Source organism: Salvelinus alpinus, chromosome 13 (assembly GCF_045679555.1).
Source record: "Salvelinus alpinus chromosome 13, SLU_Salpinus.1, whole genome shotgun sequence".
Classification (NCBI taxonomy): domain Eukaryota; kingdom Metazoa; phylum Chordata; class Actinopteri; order Salmoniformes; family Salmonidae; genus Salvelinus; species Salvelinus alpinus.
This window is the reverse complement of record NC_092098.1, coordinates 31,035,603-31,041,602: the sequence shown is the minus strand read 5'-3', so window position 1 is coordinate 31,041,602 and position 6,000 is coordinate 31,035,603. Positions and strand designations below refer to the sequence as shown.

The window sequence follows — 6,000 nt, the reverse complement described above, 5'->3', positions numbered from 1 at the left end:
CTACTTTGAATTCACAAGTTCTAGTATCTGAGAAATATTATTGGACCAATAATTATACGACACTTCCAGGACACCTACAGCACCCGATGTCACAGGAATGCCAAAAAGATCATAAAGGACAACAACCACCCAAGCCACTGCCTGTTCACCCCGCTATCATCCAGAAGGTGAGGTCAGTACAGGTGCATCAAAGCTGGGACCGAGAGACTGAAAAACAGCTTCTATCTCAAGGCCATCAGACTGTTAAATAGCCATCACTAGCACATTAGACGCTGCTGCCCTATATACATAGACTTCAGTAGTTATGGTAGTGGTCATTAGTTTTGGCAAGTAATTGTGTGGTTAATTAGTTGTGGTCAATAGTTGTGTGGTTGTGGTCAATAGTTATGGTCAGTGGTTTTTGTAAGTAGTTGTGTGCTTCAGTAGTTATGGTCAGCCGTTGTGATCAGTAGCTGTGGTCAGTAGATGTGTGGTTGTGGTCAGTAGATGTGTGGTAGTAGTCAGATGTTGTGGTTAGTAGTGTTGTGGTTGTGGTCTGTAGCTGTGTGGTTGTGGTCAGTAGTTTGCTCCTTGGAGTTGACTAGCTAGCCTGTTCAGTAGCTTCACACAGTTAGCTTTACCAGAGTTAGCTTAGTTTAGCCCAGCTACTGTACTGTAGCTGAATAAGTCCTCTCTTCCTGTCAGCTCCTCGTTGGTTGATGTAAGTGAGGACTTGGTGGACTGTGTATTCTTTAGGTTAGGTTTTACTTTATGTGTTCGCTCCCGTGTGCTGGTAAAGGGCACAGATGACAGACAGGTAGGATTCCAGTTGAGGTGGTTTAATAACGCTGAAGATGCACAAGCACGGAACAGCACCGCACAGTATATGTAGTATGGATGGGCTAAGGCACTTAGTGGTCTGGCAACTTGCTTCAACCAAAGTGTGTGTGTGTGTGTGTGGGGGGGGGGGGGGGGGGGGTATATCAACAAGGACACACACTGGCCTTGGCTAACAATAAACGCTAACTGGTGGGAAAACAAGGATGGCTGGAACTTTTTCTCACTTGACTTCTCTCGAGCTGATCTTCTTCTCTGAGCTGGAGATCGGCCAGCATGCTCTGCTCCACTTCAGCGGTGGGCGGAGCTACGGCTCTGATATGATGAACTAAGATTACTGATATGATTAACTACAAATACTTCACAGCCTTTTGTACAGTTGGCGTGGGAAGATGGTCAATTCAGTCTGACACTCAAACCAGCTTGCAAACAATATAAGCATAGAGCTCTCATCTAATTGGCCAGTAAGCCATCAATCATAAATGTAACAAGATATAGGTCATGGCTAGAAGGCATCCAGCTTTTGTCAAATTAAAGTCAGATTCGATTTTTCACGGCAGGTTAGGACAATTAACGTAGCAGGTTGGGAGAATTAGGTTAAGGTTAGGAAAAGGGTTAGAGTTAAAATGCAAAAAAATATATACTTTTGACGTTAACTTGACAAAATCTGGAGCCCTTCTTCTTCAAGGTTTATTGGAAATGTACACTCATAAGGTGTATTTGCGCCACCTACTGTTCGGGGTAGTAAAAAATACCCCAAATACAAAATATGTTTTGGATGAACAAATTCACACTAAAATGTGCAATGTATCACTTGCGCTATAAACACAACAAAGTCCACCTTCTTCACTATTAGTGTGTCGGGATCCTTCTCCTGCATGGCATTCACTGCAGACTGTGGGACATCCACTACCATGTCCTCTACTCACTCCTTCAGCTATTTTCACTGCCTCCACATAGGAGACCTGCTGGATGGCCCTGATCCTAGCTACTGCAACCTCCTTCATCCGTACAGGGCACTCCGGGAATGTGATTCCCATTACAACATGCTTCATCTAACTCAACTACTACATATTTATTCCTTCAACAAACACTTGCCACATGTCCAAACTTTTTACAATTGTAACACTGCAGCGGCTTCTGTACATACGGTCTCACCGCATATCTCACATACCCAGGTTTTTACATAAGTTGGGAGAACCACTTCATCAAATGACAGTAAAACCGATAGGCTTTGCTCCTTCTTTGCGTCTTTCATTCAATTCAAGGGAAGTGCGTCTACCACTCCTGGAATGTTATCCCTAAACCACACAGCCTCTATGTCCAACAAGACACCAGAGATGACACCTTTAATCGGTGCCCTACTCTGAAAAGCATAGCTTTCCACATCATTAGTCGACATGTTGAACCACAGAGCTTTCTCCTTTTGACACACACGAAATCAACATCATACCGCTCCTGTCCTGGTCACTCTGACAAATTTCTAACTTTAGCCATTTTTACTCCACTCTTCTTCACCATCGTCCACTCATTCTCACCAACTGTGCTGGGCCAAGAGAATCACACAATACTTCCACCATTGCTCCTCTAGTCATCCCCCGGACTCCCTCGCTGTTTGCTGTGAAAGATGCGAGTTTGTGATCTCGAAATAGCCCTCATATTTTTGTCTGTTGCTTCACCAACTTTTTCTCAATTTCGTCCGCATATCTGGATCCCTTCTAGCCATACCCTGATATATACAGTGGCGAACCAACCGAACACTTTTTCGCGGCAAGGAGTTCCTATGACCCGGCCCTTTCAAACTAACAGTTGATTGGCAGTATTTTCTGGCCATTGGTCTGAGACTGGAATTTATTCGTTTGAATAATAGTCGTCATGGTAACGTTCGTGTTCAGCCTCCATTTTGTTAGCCACTTTCCTTTTTCCCCTAAATGTTTTACCTTCCCGCCAGAATAGTAAATTCACTAATCATAGCAATGACAGAAATTGATTCAAATAATCAAAACTGTTGGTTATAACGTAGCGGCTGTGCTACAACAGCGTTAAGTGAGTACGTTGGTGGGCTGTAGTTTATAGTCTGCCCGGCCGGTTCGATGCAAAGGTTTGGGAACACGCGCCATTTTGTGAAATTTACACAAAAAAGCCTTAAAGAGAACAGGGTCTTCAGGTTTGTAGTCGTCATTTTTAATCATGATTTGGAAGCAATGCTGCTCTCGTTACAATTAATGTGTCGATCAGCTAACAGTATACATGCCTAGCTGCATCGAAATGTTGGTTTCCCTATGGTCAGATCGAATACGTTTCTGCCGTTGACTGCGTTGGCGAGTTGACTGAGAGGCGCTGTTGATTTGGAAAAAGAATTGACATCTATTCAGAGGAGTGAGGGTTGTACGTTGGGAAATCTGGGGGGCTCCATGGAGAAGAGACTGTATCGCCGTAAATCGCCTTATTAAGGCATTGGGGATTGATTGTAAATGAGGATATTTTTCTGGAATAGGAAGACTGACAGGCAGCGACAAAGGTAAGTTTGCGCTGTAACTTTGACTAGCCAGTCACATTGCTGTCATTGTAAACAGACACCGCAAGCTAGCCAGCTAACGTTATAGCTGACTTTAGCGCCAAATAAGGTAGATAGCTAGCTAACGTTAGCTGTTAAACGGTCTAACCAACGTTATAGAATGTTCACTCTTGGTTGGAAAACGTGCACCCCCATATAAATGTAACAATTAACATTAGGCTTATGTATCGTTAATCACATTGCTAGCTCGCTAACTGTTTAGGCAATGCTGGTGTAGTTGGCTAGCTATGTCACTTTCCATTGCCACAGTTAACAAGTTAGATAACGTTAGAAACCTAGCCTTAATCCATTCCAGTAACGTTAGGTTAACTAGCTAACGTGTTAACTACTTCAATTCAGCTGGCTAACTTGGATAGTTAGCTAAATGTGAAAACATAGCGTAGCAACTACAAATGTCATTCCGTGGAAGGAAGTATTGCTAGCCTATGTTTAATTTTTTTTAACAAGCTAAAGTTAGGTCATGTTAAGTTAGCTATCTACGTGTGTGCCACACTTCTAGCTAACGTTAGCAAGCCTGCTAACGTTACTAGCTACCTTACGTTACTGCTTGTTAGCACGTAATTCAACGTAGCTAAGCTAGCTAACATTAACCGGTCTTGTAGTTAAGTAACACAATTGACAAGGTAACGTAAACTAGCTACAAATACACCTCAAGCACATGGGTTCAATAGAGACTATCTCAATCATACGTTGCCCTCCAGCTAGCTTGGTTTGTGCAAAAATACTAGCCAGCTGGTTAACTTGACATGTTGTCAGTTGCCACAGAGATGCGGGCATGGATTGATGGCCAGCTAGTCATAGGGATGTGGAGTTTAGCCACTTCAACGCATTCTGTCTTGATACTGCGTTATCAACTAGCTAACGTATTTAACTTGGCCTGTAACGTCAGTTAATGCTAACCAGCAAGATAGCGAATGTTCATCCGGTCCCTCGATAGCTCAAGTTTGCGTCCATGGCCTCCCAACGGCTTGAAAGCCTTCTAGCTAGTATAGATGGGAACCGCATAGGTTCACTTTGTTTAAAAAAAAAAAAAATGTATTAACAGGCACAAGGTCATTACTGGGTACGTTCATAAACACAATTGAATGCGACTAAGTGTGTCCTGTGATGGAGTTGGCTAGCAAAGTTTGATAGTTAGCTAACATGTTAGCCCTGGGTCGGCAGGGTAGCCTAGCTAGTTGGGCTAGTAACCGAAAGGTTGCAAGTTCGAATCCCCGAGCTGACAAGGTACAAATCTGTCGTTCTGCCCCTGAACAAGGTTGTTAACCCACTAGGCCGTCATTAAAAATAAGAATTTGTTCTTATATTACTTGCCTAGTTAAATAAAGGTAAATAAAAAATTAAATGTTGACCAAGTGTAATCATGGCCATTGTTCAATTGGACTGATGGTAGACACTGACTTGGCTATTTACTAATTGAAATTGAATGAGGAATTTCGAAGTTGGCTATTTACTAATTGAAATTGAATGAGGAATTTCGAAGCTGACACGAATAGTGGACGAAATGAACATTACACAATTGATGTCAAAAATATACACTGACAGAAGCAGCAAGTTCAGTAGGGAAAACAATTATAACATAATAACACACAGAAATACAAGCCTTAGGTCAGTAATATGGTCGAATCCGGAAACTATCATCTCGAAAACAAAACGTTTATTCTTTAAATGAAATACGGAGCCGTTACGTATCCATAAGTCTAAATATTCCTGTTACCTTCAATGTTATGTCATAATTACGTAAAATTCTGGCAAATTAGTTCGCAACGAGCCAGGCGGCCCAAACTGTTGCATATACCCTGACTCTGCGTGCAATGAACGCAAGAGAAGTGACACAATTTCACCTGGTTAATGTTGCCTGCTAACCTGGATTTCTTTTAGCTAAATATGGAGGTTTAAAAATATATACTTCTGTGTATTGATTTTAAGAAAGGCATTGATGTTTATGATTAGGTACACGTTGGATCAACGACAGTCCTTTTTCGCGAATGCGCACTGCATCGATTATATGCAACACAGGACACGCTAGATAAACTAGTAATATCATCAACTATGTGTAGTGATTATGATTGATTTGATTTTTATAAGTTTAATGCTAGCTAGCAACTTACCTTGGCTTCTTACTGCATTCGCATAACAGGCGGGCTCCTTGTGAGGCAGGTGGTTAGAGCATTGGACTAGTTAACCGTAAGGTTGCAAGATTGAATCCCTGAGCTGACAAGGTAAAAATGTCTTTCTGCCCATGAACAAGGCAGTTAACCCACCGTTCCTAGGCCGTCATTGAAAATAAGAATGTGTCCATAAATGACTTGCCTAGTTAAATAAAGGTGTTCAAAAAAAAAAAAAAAACGGCGTCCAAAATTACCGATTTCTGATTGTTATGAAAACTTGAAATCGGCCCTAATTAATCGGCCATTCCGATTTAATCGGTGACCTCTAGTGCGAATGGTATGGATGATCTCAGGTTGTTTGAAGTTTAACTGGTGGGTCAATCAGTTATTTTGTGACGCTATAGGCAAATTTTATTTAAAGGGGCTTCTGGTTCATTCATGGCATGGTTAGTTTCTTGGAAACAGAATGATCTCAGGGACACATTCTCTAACTAT

General features: G+C 41.9%; 1 protein-coding gene across 3 annotated transcripts in view; it reads left to right on the top strand.

The window, feature by feature from the left end:
- Positions 1–2,704: 2,704 nt before the first annotated feature.
- The window catches only part of LOC139537533 (dual specificity tyrosine-phosphorylation-regulated kinase 1A-like), a 47,171-nt gene continuing 43,875 nt past the window's right edge, over positions 2,705–6,000 (top strand). For 2 of the 3 annotated variants that reach the window (XM_071338968.1, XM_071338966.1), the window contains exon 1: positions 2,705–3,337. The gene's annotated coding sequence lies outside the window, so the exon portion shown is untranslated. The remainder of the gene's footprint in view (positions 3,338–6,000) is intronic. The other variant, XM_071338967.1, reaches the window with a different exon arrangement.